The 21,083-nt window shown below is 47.6% G+C and overlaps 1 long non-coding RNA gene across 1 annotated transcript in view; it reads left to right on the forward strand.

Moving 5' to 3' along the window:
* Positions 1–20,589, forward strand: part of LOC115089845 — a 39,666-nt gene extending 19,077 nt beyond the window's left edge. The window contains exons 2-3 of the long non-coding RNA XR_003856252.1: positions 4,922–5,074; positions 20,492–20,589. This is a non-coding gene — a long non-coding RNA (uncharacterized LOC115089845). The remainder of the gene's footprint in view (positions 1–4,921; positions 5,075–20,491) is intronic.
* The last annotated feature ends 494 nt before the right edge of the window (positions 20,590–21,083 follow it).

Here is a 21,083-nt window from a genome sequence, read left to right on the forward strand (position 1 = left end):
GACACCATCCTATTCCCAATCCAACATCCTCATATAGCTTCCCTGAGCAACTAACATAACCAACGTGACAGCCCAAAAGCCATCTGTACATGAGAGTTGACTGTTTGATTATTTAGGTGTAACAGGGCCCAGCTGTGCATAGTTGTGTGCTAGCTTGCAAGGACTTGTGAGAAGTTTAGAATGGCCACGATATTTGGCATGTGCTTCCCAAAAGGCTGTAAGTGAAGATCTGCTATTTAAGCACTTTGATGTCAGCACTGTCTCAGAAACAGCTGAGACAGTGCTGACCCTGGTGTCTGCAAGCCCATGTAACACTATGTATCTAAAGTACCCGTGGATGTATTCAGATGCATACAGATGTCAGCTAGGGATTCTGGCTGTAACATGTCGAGTCTGTGATTAATGATTGTTAACTGTTAACTTGTAGTGTAAGGCTGTGCTTTTAAGCAGCTAAGCTACTTGTGATTTCTATGACTTTTAGAGCACTTGACTCCATGTCCTAGGTCCTGCTGGAGTTCCATTATACTTATGCAACTATCTTGCCAACATGTGAGAGCGAGAACAGGGTCCAAGGTATAGCCGAGGCAGACAAGAAGGGGCAAGCTATGTACACTGTGTTGGCAGTCCTACAAGACCTTTTGGACTGACAATCACTATCAATACATTAGACCAGCCACATCTATTTGATGTAAGATTTATTTTGTGTCTACTTTGTCTACTACTGTCTATTGCACCTATTGCTCCATTATCATGATGTTGCCTAACTAGGTCGAAGTTGTTTCTGTTACACCCTGGCCCAGTCAGAAGACCTGTGAGTAAAAGAACGATAGAGATGAGACTAGCTTGAACCAATCTGCTGGGCACTCTTCTGTGGAAGGGGAAGGAATAGATGGGGACTAACAGGCAAAGTAGTGTTGTATGACACTTTGCTGAAGCTGGCTGCCAGTCTGTGCAGTCTCTCCAGCTTCTGCAGGGGGACATGGGAGATCCTTAGGTAGTTCTGAACGTTGTCTACTGGGATGCCATACCGTAAAGCCAGATTATGGAACACACAGGAAAGTAGCACTATCTCAATAACTCTGGGTGGGGCATACATTATGGCTCCCCTTGTTTTGTCCAAACAGTGAAATCTACTTTTGAGAACTACAAAGGTGCATTCTATGACACAGCGGGTAGAACATAATGCTTTGTTGTTCCTAGTCTCTGCTGGCATATTAGGAATAGTAATAGGTGTGAGATGCCAGGTCCTGCAACCATATCCCAAACCTCCTGCGGCAAAGAGAAAATGGCTGCATCATTCACACCACCATAACTGTGTTATCGCTGCCAACCCGCAGCATGCTATTATACACTAGAAGCTAAGCTCTAGCTTGACATGAGTCTTAAAAGGTTATTTCCAAACCCAAAATCCATGCTACCTTTTATTGGGACACTATATGTATGCTATAGCACTTGCTTATGCTGTGGTAGATGTTCCTGAATGAAAAACTGCATTTGCGATTCCTACACAATGTGTCCATGTCACTCACAACCAAGCAATCTCTAACTGTTTCTAGCACACCTCTAACAATGAAGCTATACATCACAGCTGCTACACATGTCATTTCAGAAAGACATCACCCTTGTGGTATGATTGTGCATGTCCCTGGCTGTCATGCAGTATGTTCTCCAGAGATACATATTTGTCTGACATGACACAGTGACTAGTAGAGATGTGAATCGTGTCTTCGATCGTCTTAACGATCGATTTCGGCTGGGAGGGGGAGGGAATCGTATTGTTGCCGTTTGGGTGTGTAAACTATCGTGAAAAATCGTTAAAATCGTGAGCCAGCACACTAAACCCCCCTAAAACCCACCCCGACCCTTTAAATTAAATCCCCCACCCTCCCGAACCCCCCCAAATGCTTTAAATTACCTGGGGATCCGGCGGTGGTCCAGAACGGCGGCGGTCCGGAACGGCCCCCTCAATAGAATCGTGTTGTCTTCAGCCGGCGCCATTTTTCAAAATGGCCGCCGCAAAATGGCGGCAGCCATAGACAAAAACGATTCGACGGAGGAGGTCGTTCCGGACCCCCGCTGGACTTTTGGCAAGTCTTGTGGGGGTCAGGAGGCCCCCCCAAGCTGGCCAAAAGTTTCCTGGGAGTCCAGCGGGGTTCCGGGAGCGATTTCTTGCCGCGAATCGTTTTCGTACGGAAAATGGCGCCGGCAGGAGATCGAGTGCAGGAGGTCGTTCAGCGGCGGTCCGGAACCCCCGCTGAACGACCTCCTGCAGTCGATCTCCTGCCGGCGCCATTTTCCGTACGAAAACGATTCGCGGCAAGAAATCGCTCCCGGAACCCCGCTGGACTCCCAGGAAACTTTTGGCCAGCTTGGGGGGGCCTCCTGACCCCCACAAGACTTGCCAAAAGTCCAGCGGGGGTCCGGAACGACCTCCTCCGTCAAATCGTTTTTGTCTATGGCCGCCGCCATTTTGCGGCGGCCATTTTGAAAAATGGCGCCGGCTGAAGACAACACGATTCTATTGAGGGGGCCGTTCCGGACCGCCGCCGTTCTGGACCACCGCCGGATCCCCAGGTAATTTAAAGCATTGGGGGGGGGGGTTCGGGAGGGTGGGGGATTTAATTTAAAGGGTCGGGGGTGGGTTTTAGGGGGTTTTAGTGTGCCGGTTTTCCTGCCCTCCCCCTTCCCCCGATTTACGATTTTTTAACGATAAATCGGGGGAATTGGTATTGTATCGTGGCCCTAACGATTTTTTGACGATTTAAAATATATCGGACGATATTTTAAATCGTCAAAAAACGATTCACATCCCTAGTGACTAGAATTGTGCCAAAATGCACAGCCCCCAGCTTCAATTGAATCCATATACCCCTGTGATTGTCAAGACAAACTGTGGCTGACATCCTAGCTGATACCCAGCACACCTTCCTGGGTGTCTCTGCATTGTGTACATAAAATAGTTTTGATTGACAGGAGACATTTCAACAGCTCCAAGAGGGAGGATTTGATTAGCCACTTGCTTAAAGTTAACTAGTTGAAAGTCTGTAGTGCTCGGTCACACATGGAGCTTAGTGGCAATGCATTGTTTGGGCATGCAACATTAGCAGGCCCAAAGCACAGAGAGTCAAAGCTGGGCCCTGGCACTATGACTTGTCAACATAACTGTGCAAGCCACTTCTCTTATAACTAATGCAGTCACGTCCCTGACAGCCCTTCGTGTTAGTGCCATTTGCTGTAAACACTAGGGATGTGAATCGTTTTTGAACGATTAAAATTATCGTCAGATAATTTTAAAATCGTCCAAAATCGTTAGAGTGCATGATACAATACAAATGCCCCCGATTTATCATCAGGGGCATTTGTATTGTATCGTTAAATAGGGCGCGGGAAAACCGGCACACCAAAAAAACCCTAACCTTTAAAACAAATCCCCCACACTCCCGAACCCCCCAAAATGTTTTAAATTACCTGGGGTCCAGTGGGGGGGTCCCGACGCGATCTCCAGCTCTCTGGCCACGGCTGCGTTGAGAAATGGCGCCGGTGGCCCTTTGCCCTTATCATGTGACAGGGCAAAGGTAGCGCCGGCGCCATTTTGGTTCCTGGCTCCCGACGTCACGCGGGCAGGAGATCACTCCCGGACCCCCGCTGGACCCCCAGGGACTTTTGGCCAGCTTGGGGGGGCCTCCTGACCCCCACAAGACTTGCCAAAAGTCCAGCGGGGGTCTGGGAGCGACCTCCTGCACGCAGGAGATCGCGTCGGGACCCCCCCCCACTGGACCCCAGGTAATTTAAAACATTTTGGGGGGGTTCGGGAGGGTGGGGGATTTGTTTTAAAGGTTCGGGGTGGGTTTTAGGGTTTTTTTGGTGCCGGTTTTCCCGCCCTCCCCCGATTTACGATTTTTAACGATTTAAAAAAAAAAACAAACCACGATCAGATTTCCCTCCCCCCCCCCAGCCAAAATCGATCGTTAAGACGATCGATCACACGATTCACACCCCTAGTAAACACATAGCTGGAGAGAGACCATAGAAAGAAGCAGCACTCTTACCTACGAGCCAACTGTCACCTTAGAGGCCATCTTCAAAATTTTCAAACAGGCTACATTCCCTAAGTATAAAGAAATTGTGCGCAGCTCCCATGTACCTGGCAACCACATCAAGGATGTGCAGTCGAGCATCACAGATCACTTGCACATTGATGGACTGGTAGAGTTTTTGTTGCGGTAGATCTCCCACCCCATTAAGCTATTACAAATAATTTTTGGCATCCATTTATGCCTATTGCCCTACCTCAAGCTCATCATGGCACCCCTATCCCCATCCTCTAAAAGGTCCTGAAATGGCATCTAATGCCCCACTCCCATCCTGTCCCCTAATATTCCTTACCTCCACCCCCAACCACCTGCTCCAGAAAAAGCATACATGTGAACAGTGAGTTTACATATACGCAAACATTTGCATAAATAGCAAACTTATACACGTTTTGTATAATATATTCTATAATCTACGCAATGTATGTACTCAAATTATAAAATACCAGCTTACTTATGTGTGGCCCCATTATACACATGCATATGGGGCCATGTGCAGTTTTTTTTTTTTTACAGTTATCCTCTTAATGTAAAGCACTCTATTGATTGTTCATGCTAAGCTTTGGTGCATAGGCCTCTTTATGTTCACTATTGCAACAGGTTTTAACTCTTTCAACCAATCAGAAAGCTTATTTTTCTTAATTAATTAATTACCTTGGATTTATTACCCACCTTTTGTTTAACAATCACTCACCCTAAAAAATTAACAAATGAAGAGGGTGAAGCATGCAAGGCCTCCCTTAAGGTCTGAACATGTTGTCACATCAGGACCCTGCTGGCTCTGTCAAATACGGGATCCAATCGCTGATTAACTGATTGTTTACTAATAGGAAGAAAATGCAGCTCAACTGAAAGATTGTCGTGCAGATGTTCTGAAACAAGTGCAAACACATAGAGGAGAATTGATGGGCACAGAGAAAAACATCTATGAAGTAAACAGAAGACTTGAACTTGCTGTAACGGAAAATTCCAGATTAAAACTAGTGAGTAATAATATACGTATTAATTTCTAATGCAGAATATGATTTTTTTTTCTTCAGACAAATGAATATAAATTGAATTAGAAGTGTGTCGTGAATGTATGCACTAATAGGGAGATTTACTAAGCTGCAATAGTTCATCGCAGGAGGGGACAAATATTGCGGGGCTGGGGCCGTCCTCTTCTTGACAAACTATTGCAGCACTACTGCGGCACAGTTTTTTTTACCTCGGCACAAACATGCAACAAACAATCACACCGTAGTATGGGGCCTAACTGCGCGTTGGCAGCTCACCTCAGCTGGGGTCACCATCACTTAAAGGGCCCAAGGCCTAACCTCCCCCTAAATTAACCAAAAATCCCCCTGGGGGTCAATGGTGACACCAACCCGCTCCTTCCCCACCCCCCACTGCCTTTTGAGGCAGTTCTAGCCCAAAAATAAAAGGAAAAAAAATGTTACAGGGAAAAAAAAACCGGTGACAGCCCACTCCATTGCCCAACCTCCCCCCTTAATCAAAAAAAAGTGCCCCTAAGCCTTACCGCCTGCCTCCATCAGCCCCATCCCTTTTCTCCCTATCTAAATCATGAAATATCCTTGAGGTCTGATGGTCTAGGAAGCACTGCCGAACTCGCAACCTCACCTTACCACCCACCCCCATGCCTCTAATTGAAATCTTTGATCTTCAGAGGAGGCCCTGAGTGCCCCCTAGCTCTGGGCCCAGCAATGCCAGTTTTCAAAATGGTGTCGACCTGACCTTGTACCTGGCATAGTCTGAGGACAGGACCCAAGCGACATGGCTTCGATCCGGTCCTAGACTTTGCCCCTGTCATGTGATAGGGGCAAGGTCATGTCAATACCATTTTGAAAAATGACATTGAGAGGCCTAGAGCTAGAGGAAGCTTCAGGCCCCCACTGAAAACCAATGATTTCAATTAAAGGTGCTGGGTGGTTTGAGGAATGGAAGTGGGAGTACGGCTGCCCCCCTTCCTGACTACTAGGCCCTTCATTTTTAGTTGGAGGTGTGGGGCATTGGGAGATCACTAGACCCCAGGGAGATTTCATTATTTGGATGGAAGGGTGGGGTAGCAGTATAAGGCTAAGGGGGCACTTTTTTGGATTATGGGGAGGGGTTGGTAAAGGAAGCAGGCCGGCGCCATACAGTTTCCCTTTAACATTTTTTTCATCTTTTGAGGGGCCAGAGACAACTCAGTTGGTGGTGGGGATCTCCAAAGGCTCTGGGGTGATTTGTTTTTATCTTTGGGGGCGTTTCAGGTCCCTGAGCCCGTTAAATCTTTCCATGGGACCATTGATGATCCACATTAGCGTCCCGATGCTCGCTCAGGAATATAACTACATCTCCCTCATACATGCTAAGATAATGGGGCTGACGTTTATCTAAGTCCGTCGCATTACTTTCTCCAAACACAACATGGGTAACATCATCCGATGGAGCCAGGCAGGGATCTTTGATCTCAAAGCTTTGAGAACTTTCAGCATGCTCTACTGAGCATGTGCAACTGTAGCCTCCTCCCCATCTCTCAGGCAGAGTCCCTCAATCTTTCTTTTTCCTCAAAGCCATGTGGTCACGGTTTCAGCTTTGCTCTTCTCACAGCCAAGGCTGTGACAGTTCTGGAACTGCTAACAGCTGTTTTTCAGGCAGAGCCTTGGTGTTTTTTATTTACCCTCGCTTCCCTTGCAGTAGTTTAGGTTTAATTTGTTTTTTTCTCTCTCTTTCTAGCCCAGATTGGGAATCCTCATAGGGTTGGGGATTCTCTTTCCTGGAAATCTGCTCCCTTGTAGCAGATAAGGATTCCCCTCACATAGAGAGAGTGGCTCTTTGGATATCTGCTGGGCTCATCGGTGTTGAGTTGGGTGGCACTCTACCTCTGAGGGAAGGTTTCTCTTCCCTCTATTTCTTCCCTGGCATGTTTGCCTTCCAACAGCTCTCCTATCTAGGGTGACTTGGATCTGGGGTTGAGGATCACATGAAAGCAGCTCTCCACCCATATTGCAGTCACTTATGGTTTCTTTTCTCCTCTTTCAGAGGTAATGCTGTTGGTAGTTGAGTTTGTGGGCAGACACAGCAGACTCTCTCTTAGGAGCATAGGGCCCCTTCATGCTTAACTTTACCTGCACTGTGTAGAAGTGTTCCTGAGGTAGGGGTTAGGAAGAGGCTTGCACTTATGTACATACTTTTGAATTTTCAAAAGTATGCATCTAATTTTTCTCGCAAAAACTACCCATAAAAATTAGTAGGTGTAAATATGTGTGGATAGTTTAAGAACATAAGACTTGTCATACTGAGTCAGACCAAAGGTCCATCAAACCCAGGATCCTGTTTCCAACAGTGGCCAATCCAGGTCACAAGTACCTAGCAGGATCCCAAGGGGTAGATAGATTTCAAGTTGCTGATCCCAGGGAGAAGAAGTGGATTATCCCAAGTCCACCTTAATAATGATTTATGAGCTTTCTTCCAGGAACTTGTCTAAACCTTTTAAAACCCAGCTACACTAACAGATTTTATCATGTTCTCTGGCAACGAATTCCAGAGTTTAATTATGTGTTGGGTAAAAAAAATATTTTCTTCTATTTCTCTTAAATGTATCACCTAGTAACTTCACTGAATGTTTCCTAGTCTCTGTTTTATTCTCCATTCCTTGCCTAATAATCCCTAGCATATTATTTGCTTTCTTGGCTGCTGCTGCTGCACTATGAGCAGAGGATTTCAATGTATTATCAATGATGATGCCTAGATCCATTTTCTGAATAAGAACATGCCATACTAGGTCAGACCAAGGGTCCATCAACCCAGCATCCTGTTTCCAACAGTGGCCAATCCAGGTCACAAGAACCTGGCAAGTACCCAAAAACTAAGTCTATTCCATGTTACTGTTGCTAGTAATAGCAGTGGCTATTTTCTAAGTCAACTTAATTAATAGCAGGTAATGGTCTTCTCCTCCAAGAACTTATCCAATCCTTTTTTAAACACAGCTACACTAACTGCACTAACCACATCCTGTTGCGGCCGGGTTCTGCGGCTGAATAGTGGACCCTTGGGCCAACCCACCCCGAGGGGCGGAGTAGGTCGGGAGGCGGAGCCAAGACTCAGAGGGCAGGATGTCAGTAGCAATAGAGTCTGATACAGGATCTTCACCCGGGTACACAGAACCCCCCAGGAGGAGCCCGTAGGGTTCCGGCACCTTGGGACTTGGGCCCCCGAGGGAGAGTCCAGCAACAAAGAACCAGGGAGTCCACAGATGACAGGGGCTGGCACAAGCTCTTCACCCGGGCACCCGGAACCCCCCGGGAGGAGCCCGTAGGGTTCTGGCACCTTGGGACTTAGACCCCAGAGAGAGAGAGAGAGTCCAGCAACAGAGAAGCAGGTACAACCAGTGGTAACAGGGCTAGCACAAGCTCTTCACCCGGGCACCAGCAACCGCCCAGGAGGGGCCCGTAGGGTTCTGACGCCTTGGGACTTGGGTGCTAGTGAGAGAGGCTGCAGCAAGGAACTAGACAGTTCGGAGAGAATAGAGTTCAAGACAAGAGCTTCACCCGGGCACCTGGAACCCCCCAGGAGGGGCCCGTAGGGTTCCAGCACCGTGGGACTTAGGGAACAGCAGAGACAACTCTATCTCACAGGCGTAGTTGCAAGAGGCACCTGACGTGGAGTCCGGGGTCGTGGCGAAGCAAGGCGTAATCGGGACGAACCGAGTCAAGGCAGGCAGCAGGCAAGGCGTAGTCAGGATGAACCAAAGTCAAGGCAGGCAGCAGGCAAGGCTTAGTCAGGATGAACCGAAGTCAAGGCAGGCAGCAGGCAAGGCGTGGTCAGGACGAACCGAAGTCAAGGCAGGCAGGGAACACAGCAAGGAACGCAACTCAGAGCTACAGGACAGTAGTGAACCTCGTTGCAAGGCGAAGAGGAATAGTCTGAGCGCTGGTTACATCTGGGTGGCGGGTGACGTCATCACTGCGGGCGGAGCCAGGCTTCCGGGTTCTGGGCGCACAAAGAGTCCGTCCTCGCGCACACGCGAGGCCAGTGCAAGCGGAGCAAGGAAATGGCGGAGGCCACATGGGCCTATGTGCGTCCCTGGGAGCCGGAGGATGGTGAGCGCGGCGTTCCCTGGCCCGAAAGTAAGCGCCGGTCAAGGCGAAGAGAGGGGAGGCGGAGCAGACCGCAACAGTACCCCCCCCCTTTACGGCCCCTCTTGAGGGGTCCAGGCTTCTCAGGATGGTCCTGGTGAAACTGGCGCAGAAGGTCCTTGTCAAGGATGTTACGACTGGGCTCCCATGTATTATCCTCGTCGCTACAACCCTCCCAGGCCAGGAGGTATTCCCACCTGCGGTTATGGAAACGAACATCCACTACGTCTCGTACTTGATAAGTACGAGCCGTAGTGGAGACAGGAGCCATGCTCTCTAACATTTAGGAAAAGACTAAAGACTTGGCTTTTCAAAAAAGCTTTTCCAAGCCTTGAATAAAACCACCACTCAATAGCACAAACTCTTCTCCAATAACTGGACCTAAATACGATTCAACCAACCTTAAATTGACACTCATTAATACCTGCTGAGCTTTTATCATACCATTGCAATATTTATGCATTTGGTTATTTATGTACCGTTTCATAGTGATGTACCGCCACAGTTACTCACATATTTTTATTTACTCACTCTGCTACTCTATTACATTAATAGGCTGAAATGTAAATATTGCTCTGTTCAATCTCTCCCCTCTTCCAGTTCCAAGTTAATTTCCCTATTTTATTGTAACTTTCTCACATCCTTTATCTGATTCACTGTATTTAAAGTTCAAGGTTCTTATTGAGAACATTGTTTTACGTTACGTTATGCTTTACACACTCTGTTAATTGTAAACCGGGTTGATGTGATGCATGTCAAGAAACTCGGTATAACAAAAACAATCAATAAATAAATAAGTAAGTAAGTAAGTAAGTAAGTAGGATCCTCATCTATGGGTGTGACCACAGGATCCGGAGGAGTGCGATGGAAACGGGAAAGGACCACAGGTTTCAGGAGGGATACATGGAACACATCATGGATCCGGAATGTAGACGGCAGTCTCAGACGATAGGACACCAAGCCCACTCTCTCGGCCACACGAAACGGGCCGCAGAACCGGGGTGCAAACTTCCGAGAAGGGAGGCGAAGACTGATATTCTTGGCGTTAAGCCACACCCGGTCTCCCGGTTGATAGGCAGGGGCTGGTCGTCGATGACGGTCTGCCGCCTGTTTGGCGGAGGCAGCTGCCCGGCGTAGTTTGCTCTGGGTTCCTCGCCAGAGAACCTGAAGCTGGCGAGCGGTAGCCTGGGCAGCGGGCGAAGTGCTTGAGGCATCGAGAGGGAGTGGTGGTCTTAGGGGCTTCCCGTACACCACCTGGAAAGGAGACATGCCCGTGGCTGCGTGGACCTGATTATTATAAGCAAATTCCGCCCACGGCAGTAACTCGGACCAATTATCCTGACACTCATTTATGAAAGAGCGGATATAGGATTTTAAGGTGCGGTTCATCCGCTCTGTCTGTCCATTGCTTTGCGGATGGAATGCCGTGGAGAAATTGAGTTTTACCTTAAAACATTTACAAAGAGCTCGCCAGTAACGAGCCACGAACTGGGGTCCTCGATCCGACACAATGTCCTGAGGGAGACCATGCAGGCAAAAGATGTGTTGAGCAAACAGAAGGGCCAGTTCCGGAGCCGCTGGGAGCTTGGGAAGAGGAACCAAGTGCACCATTTTAGAAAAGCGGTCTACTGTTACCCAGATCACCGTATGGCCGCTAGATGGTGGGAAGTCTACCACAAAGTCTGTGGCTAAGTGAGTCCAGGGTTCTGTGGGGATAGGTAGAGGTTGAAGAAGTCCGCAGGGAAAACCCGGGCTGGATTTCTGACGAGCGCAGGTAGGGCAGGATTGCACATACGTGGCGATGTCGCATCGGAGATTGGGCCACCAATAGTATCGGTTAAGTAGTTCTAATGTCCTTTCACGGCCAGCATGGCCGCCGATGAGGGAGTCGTGGGCCCATTGAAGTACGGTTAGGCGATCCTTGCGGGGAACTATAGTTCTGTCCTGGGTGATTACCGTCAAGGCTGAGAGACGGACCTTACTAGGATCCAAGATGAATTAGAAACATAGAAACATAGAAATGACGGCAGAAGAAGACCGAATGGCCCATCCAGTCTGCCCAGCAAGCCTCACACATTTTTTCTCTCATTCTTATCTGTTTCTCTTAGCTCTTGGTTCTATTCCCCTTCCACCCCCACCATTAATGTAGAGAGCAGTGATGGAGCTGCATCCAAGTGAAATATCTAGCTTGATTAGTTAGGGGTAGTAGGGGCAGTAACCGCCGCGATAAGCAAGCTACACCCATGCTTATTTGTTTTACCTAGACTATGTTGTACAGCCCTTGTTGGTTTTTTTTCTTCTCCCCTGCCGTTGAAGCAGAGAGCCATGCTGGATATGCATTGAAAGTGAAGTATCAGGCACATTTGGTTTGGGGTAGTAACCGCCGTAACAAGCCAGCTACTCCTCGCTTTGTGATTGCGAATCCTTTTTTTCTTCACCCCTGTCGTTGAAGCTATGCAGGATATGCGTGAAGCATCAGTTTTTTGTTTTTGTTTTTTTTTTCCCCTGCTGTTGAAGCAGAGAGCTATGCTGGAAATGCGTGATGTATCACTCTTTCTCCCATGCCGATGAAGCAGAGAACCATGCTGGATATGCATGGAAAGTGAAGTATCAGGCACATTTGGTTTGGGGTAGTAACCGCCGTAACAAGCCAGCTACTCCCCGCTTTTTGAGTGCGAACCCTTTTTCTTCTCCCTTGCCGTTGTAGCAGAGAGCTCTGCTGGATGTGTGAAGTATCAGTTATTCTTCTCCCCTGTCATTGAAGCAGAGAGCTATGCTGTATATGCATTGAAAGTGAAGTATCAGGCATATTTGGTTTGGGGTAGTAACCGCCGTAACAAGCCAGCTACTCCCCTCATTGTAAGTGCAAATCCTTTTTTCACATTTCCTCTTGCTGTTGAAGCTTAGAGCGATGTTGGAGTCACAGTAAGCATGTGTATGTTTATTGAATAAGGGTATTGTGTCCAAGCAGTAGCCATCATTCTGGCGAGTCACCCACTCTTCATTGGCGGCCTCTTGACTTTATGGATCCACAGTGTTTATCCCACGCCCCTTTGAAGTCCTTCACAGTTCTGGTCTTCACCACTTCCTCCGGAAGGGCATTCCAGGCATCCACCACCCTCTCCGTGAAGAAATACTTCCTGACATTGGTTCTGAATCTTCCTCCCTGGAGCCTCAAATCGTGACCCCTGGTTCTGCTGATTTTTTTCCTACGGAAAAGGTTTGTCGTTGTCTTTGGATCATTAAAACCTTTCAAGTATCTGAAAGTCTGTATCATATCACCTCTGCTCCTCCTTTCCTCCAGGGTGTACATATTTAGATTCTTCAATCTCTCCTCGTACGTCATCCGATGAAGATCCTCCACCTTCCTGGTCGCCCTTCTCTGTACCGCTTCCATCTTGTCTTTGTCTTTTTGTAGATACGGTCTCCAGAACTGAACACAGTACTCCAGGTGAGGCCTCACCAAGGACCTGCACAAGGGAATAATCACTTCCCTTTTCTTACTCGATATTCCTCTCTCTATGCAGCCCAGCATTCTTCTGGCTTTTGCTATCGCCTTGTCGCATTGTTTCGCTGTCTTCACATCATTAGACACTATCACCCCAAGGTCCTTCTCCTGCTCCGTGCACATCAGCCTTTCCCCCCCATCGAGTACAGTTCATTCGGATTTCCACTCCCCATATGCATGACTTTGCACTTCTTGGCATTGAATCTCAGCTGCCATATCTTCGACCACTCTTCCAGTTTCCTTAGATCCCGTCTCATTCTCTCCACTCCTTCCGGCGTGTCCACTCTGTTGCAGATCTTAGTGTCATCCGCAAAAAGACAAACCTTACCTTCTATCCCGTCCGCAATGTCGCTCACAAAGATATTGAACAGGACCGGTCCCAACACCGATCCTTGCGGTACACCACTTAAAACCGCTCTCTCTTCAGAGAAGGCTCCATTTACCATCACACATTGTCTTCTGTCCAGAGCCGTCTTCTGGGGCGGCTCTGGATCTCCCTCAATACATGTGGTCCTGGAGAGGGCATCCGCCGGACATTCTTGGCCACCGGTCGATATTGTAAGACAAAGTTGAATCGGCTAAAAAACTAGGGCCAACGGGCCTGACGGGGATTCAGGCGCTGGGCTTGTGACAAGAACTCGAGGTTTTTATGGTCTGTAAAAACCGTGACGGTGTGCAAAGCTCCCTCCAGCCACTGCCTCCACTCTTCCAGTGCCAACTTAATGGCCAGTAACTCCTTGTCCCCGATGGAGTAGTTGCTCTCAGCAGGAGAAAACCTTCTCGAAAAGTATGAGCAGGGTAGAAGTTTTCCTGAGTCTGAGTGCTGACTCAGCACTGCACCTACTGCGACGTTGGAGGCATCGACCTCCACTATGAAAGGCCTGGAGGGGTCCGGGTGCCGGAGGCAGACATCCGATAGGAAGGCCTTCTTAAGATCGGTAAACGCAGCGACTGCGTCCTCCGACCAGTTCCTAGCGTCAGCGCCTTTGCGGGTCAGAGCCGTGAGTGGAGCCACCCGATGGGAGTAAGCGGGAATGAAGTGCCTGTAAAAATTTGCAAACCCCAAAAAACGCTGGAGTGCCTTAAGCCCTTTCGGCTGGGGCCATTGGGTAATGGCTGCTACCTTCTCTGGGTCCATTTGGAAACCGGTCGAGGAAATAATATAGCCCAGGAAAGGCAGGGATTCTGCCTCAAAGGTACATTTCTCCATTTTGGCATACAGATGATTCTCTCGGAGAACCTGAAGTACCTGTCTCACGTGCCGTCGATGAGATGCCAAATCTTTGGAGAATATGAGAACGTCATCCAGGTATACTATCACGAAGGAATTCAGGAAGTCTCGTAAAACCTCATTCATAAGGTGTTGGAAGACGGCTGGGGCGTTGCAGAGACCAAAGGGCATTACGAGATATTCATAGTGCCCGTCCCGGGTGTTGAACGCCGTCTTCCACTCATCCCTGGGACGGATGCGCACCAGATTGTAAGCCCCCCTCAGGTCCAATTTGGTGAATACCTGAGCACCTTGGAGGCGATCCAGTAGTTCCGGGATCAACGGTAGGGGGTATCGATCCCGCTTGGTAATTGCATTTAATCCCCGATAATCGATACAGGGCCGAAGTGTCCCATCCTTCTTGGCCACAAAAAAGAAGCCAGCCCCTGCTGGCGAACGAGATGGCCGGATGAACCCCTTGGCCAAATTCTCCGTCACGTATTCAGACATGGCCTTGGTCTAAGGTAAAGACAGGGGGTATACTCGGCCGCGGGGTGGAGTGGTCCCCGGGAGTAAGTCAATAGAACAATCAAATGGCCGATGCTGTGGAAGAATCTCCGCCATCTCTTTAGAAAAGACATCCTCATAAGACCGGTATGGTTCAGGTAACAGCTGGGATGAGCAAACGCTCAGAGGTCTGGATGGAGACGGAGGTTGTAGGCAATGGCCAAAACAGGCTGGACCCCACCGAACCAGCTGAAAGTCGTCCCATTGGATGGAAGGCGAGTGCAGACGGAGCCATGGGAGGCCCAGGACCAAAGGATGCACTGCCCGCTCCAGGACGAGCAACAAAGTCTGCTCGGAGTGTAATAATCCGGTCTGTAGCGTAATGGGTACGGTGGAGCTGGTAATGACTCCGGGGAGCAAAGTGCCTCAGATAGAAGAGATCCGTAGAGGAGGAATCCTTTGTACTGTGGGAAGGGCTAGCTGGGCCACCAAGTCGGCCACTATAAAATTCCCTTCCGCACCAGAGTCGATGAATGCTCCAAGCTGGATTTCTCCACCGGGGTACTTCAAGGTGACTGGTAAGGTGCAGAGAGGAGCGGTTCCAGAAATGCCTAGGTGTAGCTCCTCCGTATAGCCTAGGCAGTGGCTTTTCCTGGACGTTCCGGGCAAGTTGAAAGGAAATGCCCCTTGCTTCCACAGTAGAGGCAGAGGCCCAGTGTACGGCGTCTCCTCTTCTCCTCAGGGGTTAATGGGGACCGGCCCAGTTGCATGGGCTCCCCTCAGGATATTGGCGTGGGAGGTATACCAGTACTCCTGGGTCTATGAACGGTATGTGGCTTGCGGATGGAGCGAGTTTCTTTAGCTCGCTGTTGAAGACGACCGTCCACTCTACCGGCTAGTTCGATGAGATCATTGAGGTCTCCTGGGAGATCTCGGCCTGCTAATTCGTCCTTGATACGGCTGGATAGACCCTCCAGGAAGATGCCCTTCAAGCAATCATCCTGCCAACCGACCTCAATGGCCAGTGTACGAAACTCAATGACGTAGTCTGCCACGGAACGAGCTCCTCGCCTGAGGGTAAGGAGTTCTGAGGCTGCTGTACTGAGGTGGGCAGGATCGTCAAAGGCGAGCAGGAAGTTGGTGAGAAACTCTTCCAAATTCTGGAGCATGGAGTCCCGTCGCTCCCATAAGGGAGAGGCCCAGTTAAGAGCTGTACCGTCTAATAGAGAGAATATGAAGGCCACCTTCTCTGTGTCTGAAGGAAACTGAGCTGGAAGGAGGGTAAACCGTACCTGACATTGGTTTAAAAACCCTCGGCAGGACTTGCTATCCCCGGCATATCGGGGAGGCGTGGGTAGTTGCGTCGCTGGGACTCTAGAGACTGTAGATGCCTGACGAGATTCCCGAGCCGAGATTTCCAGTTGGGCGGCCAACTGTTCCACCGTAGCTGCTAGTGTATCTATACACCGTTGTTGCTGCTGGGCTCCAGCAGCAACAACGGTGTATAGATACATTCCCGGAATGGCCTGCGGGCTCGGGACCTCCGCCGAGTCCATGGCCTTGCAAACTGTTGCGGCCGGGTTCTGCGGCTGAATAGTGGACCCTTGGGCCAACCCACCCCGAGGGGCGGAGTAGGTCAGGAGGCGGAGCCAAGACTCAGAGGGCAGGATGTCAGTAGCAATAGAGTCTGATACAGGATCTTCACCCGGGTACACAGAACCCCCAGGAGGAACCCGTAGGGTTCCGGCACCTTGGGACTTGGGCCCCCGAGGGAGAGTCCAGCAACAAAGAACCAGGGAGTCCACAGATGACAGGGGCTGGCACAAGCTCTTCACCCGGGCACCCGGAACCCGCCGGGAGGAGCCCGTAGGGTTCTGGCACCTTGGGACTTAGACCCCAGAGAGAGAGAGAGAGTCCAGCAACAGAGAAGCAGGTACAACCAGTGGTAACAGGGCTAGCACAAGCTCTTCACCCGGGCACCTGGAACCCCCCAGGAGGGGCCCGTAGGGTTCCAGCACCGTGGGACTTAGGGAACAGCAGAGACAACTCTATCTCACAGGCGTAGTTGCAAGAGGCACCTGACGTGGAGTCCGGGGTCGTGGCGAAGCAAGGCGTAATCGGGACGAACCGAGTCAAGGCAGGCAGCAGGCAAGGCGTAGTCAGGATGAACCAAAGTCAAGGCAGGCAGCAGGCAAGGCTTAGGATGAACCGAAGTCAAGGCAGGCAGCAGGCAAGGCGTAGTCAGGACGAACCGAAGTCAAGGCAGGCAGGGAACACAGCAAGGAACGCAACTCAGAGCTACAGGACAGTAGTGAACCTCGTTGCAAGGCGAAGAGGAATAGTCTGAGCGCCGGTTATATCTGGGTGGCGGGTGACGTCATCACTGCGGGCGGAGCCAGGCTTCCGAGTTCTGGGCGCACAAAGAGTCCGTCCTCACGGAGCAAGGAAATGGCGGAGGCCACATGGGCCTATGTGCGTCCCTGGGAGCCGGAGGATGGTGAGCGCGGCGTTCCCTGGCCCGAAGGTAAGCGCCGGTCAAGGCGGAGAGAGGGGAGGCGGAGCAGACCGCAACACATCGTCTGGCAACAAATTCCAGAGTTTAATTGTGCGATGAGTGAAAAAGAACTTTCTCTGATTAGTTTTAAATGTGCCACATGCTAACTTCATGGAGTGCCCCCTAGTCTTTCTATTATCCAAAAGAGTAAATAACTGATTCACCTTTACCCATTCTATACCTCTCATGATTTTAAACACCTCTATCATATCCCCCCCTCAGCCGTCTCTTCTCCAAGCTGAAAAGTCCTAACCTTTTTAGTCTTTCCTCATAGGGGAGCTGTTCCATCTTCTTTAATATTTTGGTCATCCTTCTCTCTACCTTTTCCATCGCAACTATATCTTTTTTGAGATGCGGCGAGCAGAATTGAACTCAGTATTCAAGGTGCAGTCTCACTATGGAGCGATACAGAGGCATTAAATTTCCGTTGTATTCACCATTCCCTTTCTAATAATTCCCAACATTCTGTTTGCTTTTTTGACTGCTGCAGCACACTGAACCGATGATTTCAATGTGTTATCCACTATGATGCCTAGATCTCTTTCTTGGGTGGTAGCTCCTAATATGGAACCTAACATTGTGTAACTATAGCATGGGTTATTTTTCCCTATATGCATCACCTTGCACTTATCCACATTAAATTTCATCTGCCATTTGGATGCCCAATTTTCTAGTCTCACAATCTGCTTGTGATTTAATTACTCTGAACAATTTTGTATCATCTGCAAATCTGATCACCTCACTTGTTGTATTTCTTTCCAGATCATTTATAAATATATTGAAAAGTACGGGTCCCAATACAGATCCCTGAGGCACTCCACTGCCCATTCCCTTCCACTGAGAAAATTGTCCATTTAATCCTACTCTCTGTTTCCTGTCTTTTAACCAGTTTGTAATCCATGAAAGGACATCGCCACCTATGCCATGACTTTTTACTTTTTGTAGAAGCCTCCCATGAGGAACTTTATCAAACGCCTTCTGAAAATCCAAATACACATCTACCAGTTCACCTTTATCTACATGTTTAACTCCTTCAAAAAAGTGAAGCAGATTTGTGAGGCACGACTTGCCTTGGGTAAAAGCCATGCTGACTCTGTTCCATTAAACCATGTCTTTCTATATGTTCTGTGATTTTGATATTTAGAACACTTTCGACTATTTTTCCTGGCACTGAAGTCAGACTAACTGGTCTGTAGTTTCCCAGATCACCCCTGGAGCCCTTTTTAAATATTGGAGTTACATTAGCCACCCTTCAGTCTTCAGGTACAATGGATGATTTTAATGATAGGTTACAAATTTTTACTAAATGGTCTGAAATTTCATTTTTCATTTTTTAGTTCCTTCAGAACCCTAGGGTGTATACCATCCGGACAAGGTGATTTACTACTCTTCAGTTTGTCAATCAGGCCTACCACATCTTCTAGGTTCAATGTGATTTGGTTCAGTTGATCTGAATCATTACCCATGAAAACCTTCTCCAGGACGGGTATCTTCCCAACATCCTCTTCAGTAAACACCAAAGCAAAGAAATCATTTAATTTTTCCGAGATGGCCTTATCTTCTCTAAGTGCCCCTTTAACCCCTCGATCATCTAACGGTCCAACTGACTCCCTCACAGGCTTTTTGCTTCGGATATATTTTTTAAAGTTTTTACTGTGATTTTGAGCCTCTACGGCCAACTTCTTTTCAAATTCTCTCTTAGCCTGTCTTATCAATGTCTTACATTTAACTTGCCAATGCTTATGCATTATCCTATTTTCTTCTGTTGGATCCTTCTTCCAATTTTTGAATGAAGATCTTTTGGCTAAAATAGCTTCTTTCATCTCCCCTTTTAACCATGCTGGTAATCGTTTTGCATTCCTTCCACCTTTCATAATGTGTGGAATACATCTGGACTGTGCTTCAAGGATGGTATTTTTTAACAATGACCACGCCTCTTGCACACTTTTTACCTTTGTGGCTGTTCCTTTCAGTTTTTTTTCTATTTTTCTTGTTTTATCAAAGTTTCCCTTTTGAAAGTTTAGCACGAGAGCCTTGGATTTGCTCACTGTCCCCCTTCCAGTCATTAATTCAGATTTGATCATATTATGATCACTATTGCCAAGCGGCCCCACCACCTTTACCCCTCTAACCAAATCCTGTGCTCCACTGAAAATTAGATCTAAAATTGCTCCCTCTCTCGTCGGTTCCTGAACCAATTGCTCCATAAAACTGTCATTTATTCCATCCAGGAACTTTATCTCTCTAGCATGTCCTGATGTTACATTACCCAGTCAATATTGGGTAATTGTAATCTCCCAATTTATACTGCACTACCACTTTGGTTAGCTTCCCTAATTTCCTTTAGCATTTCACTGTCCGTCTCACCATCTTGACTAGGTGGTCGGTAGTATACTCCTATCACTATAGTCTTCCCCAACACACAAGGGATTTCTACTCATAAAGATTTGATTGTGCATTTTGTCTCATGCAGGATGTTTATCCTGTTGGACTCTATGCCATCCCGGACATAAAGCGCTACATCGCCTCCCGGGTGCTCCTCTCTGTCATTGCAATATAATTTGTACCCCAGTAGAGCACTGTCCCTTTGGTTATCCTCCTTCCTCCATGTCTCTGAGATGCCAATTAAGGGCCGGATTTTCAAAAGGCCCGGCGATGCGCGTAAGTCTCGGGGCTTGCAAAAAGGGGCGGTATGGGGTGGGGCTAGAGGCCTCCAACACAGCGGCCATTTGCTTTGGTACTGTATCAGATGTCATCAGAAACTATATAACGTCTATCTCTCATGTAGAAAATATAACATTCAAAATAATTAACTGAGATAATGAGGAAGTGGAAAACTTTTGCATATTTCACTGCTGGGCAAATTTAAAGCTTGTAAAAATAAATATGAGCAATTTAAAGTGATATGTCATCGGTTCAGCAGATTGTCCAAACTTTTACAAACACATTTTTCAAGTTTTACATAAGTAAATGTCCTTTGCTAAATCTGTGCTGGTTCCCTGCCTCTTTTGTTTTATTGTCTCTCCAATTGAGCACCTATCCTGCATTCCAGTTAAGATATGCCAGTTTTGTACAAGTTCCACAGTGAAATATATTGTTTTATTTTCCTGTTAAATTATGTTGGATGGACCTTAATCAGAATTCCTAGGCAGAGCTGTCACTGTTACATATCTAACACATTTTTAAAGATGCTAGCTTTGAGGACTACAAAGTTCCTTTTTCAAACAAAGGAAAGAAACTTGGAAACGGTAAAATAGAATATTGGGAAACAGCTCATGAATTCCTTGACTTTAATTAAATGTGTAAGATTCAATTGTGTCTTTAAAACAAACTTTAAAAGATATGCAAGAAGTTCCATCCAGAATTAAAGGAGCCTACTTTCTGAGACGCACTTGCATCCGTGTGGCACGCATAGGCGTGGATCTGAAACAAATTCTTTATGTGACTTCCATGCAACATGCTTAAAAGTGGTTTAAGTACTAACAATGATTATGTTGACAGTGCAGTGCACAGATAAGGAAGAACATTGCTGAAGGATTCAAGGAAGCTAAAAACCATATGTTGGCAATTACAAAAATTCAGAAGGACCTGAAAATCTTAGTGGTGAGTGTCAAGTAATATGGCATATTTTTTTGAAAATTAGTATAATACTTTTCCAGTCCAAGAAAACAATCGCATTGTGTTTGGGGATAAAAAGAGAATTGACATAAAATTATGGTGTTTTAAAGTACTGGTTTTATTCATATTTAATGATTCTCAAAATAAAAAACATTTTGAGATCCATATTCAAATACCATTTAGACAGATAACATAAAAGTTATCCTTCCTTCTAAATGGCACACCTGGCTATATTTCAGTCCTTATCTGGCTAAATTCTAGCAGGGTAACTAATTACCAGAGTAGAATGTATCCGGATAAGTTGGGGGCGGGCAAGAAGCATTCTGGGGAGGAGCGGAGTTAGCTGGATAAATTAACCGGCCAATTCCAATATTCAGTTAGCTTATCCAGCTAAATCTAGTCGGGCTCTAGAGTTAACTTTAAATTATCTGGTATATTTAGTGCAGCAGCTGCGCTGCAGAATATACACCACTAG

Source organism: Rhinatrema bivittatum, chromosome 4 (assembly GCF_901001135.1).
Source record: "Rhinatrema bivittatum chromosome 4, aRhiBiv1.1, whole genome shotgun sequence".
Taxonomy (NCBI): Eukaryota; Metazoa; Chordata; class Amphibia; order Gymnophiona; family Rhinatrematidae; genus Rhinatrema; species Rhinatrema bivittatum.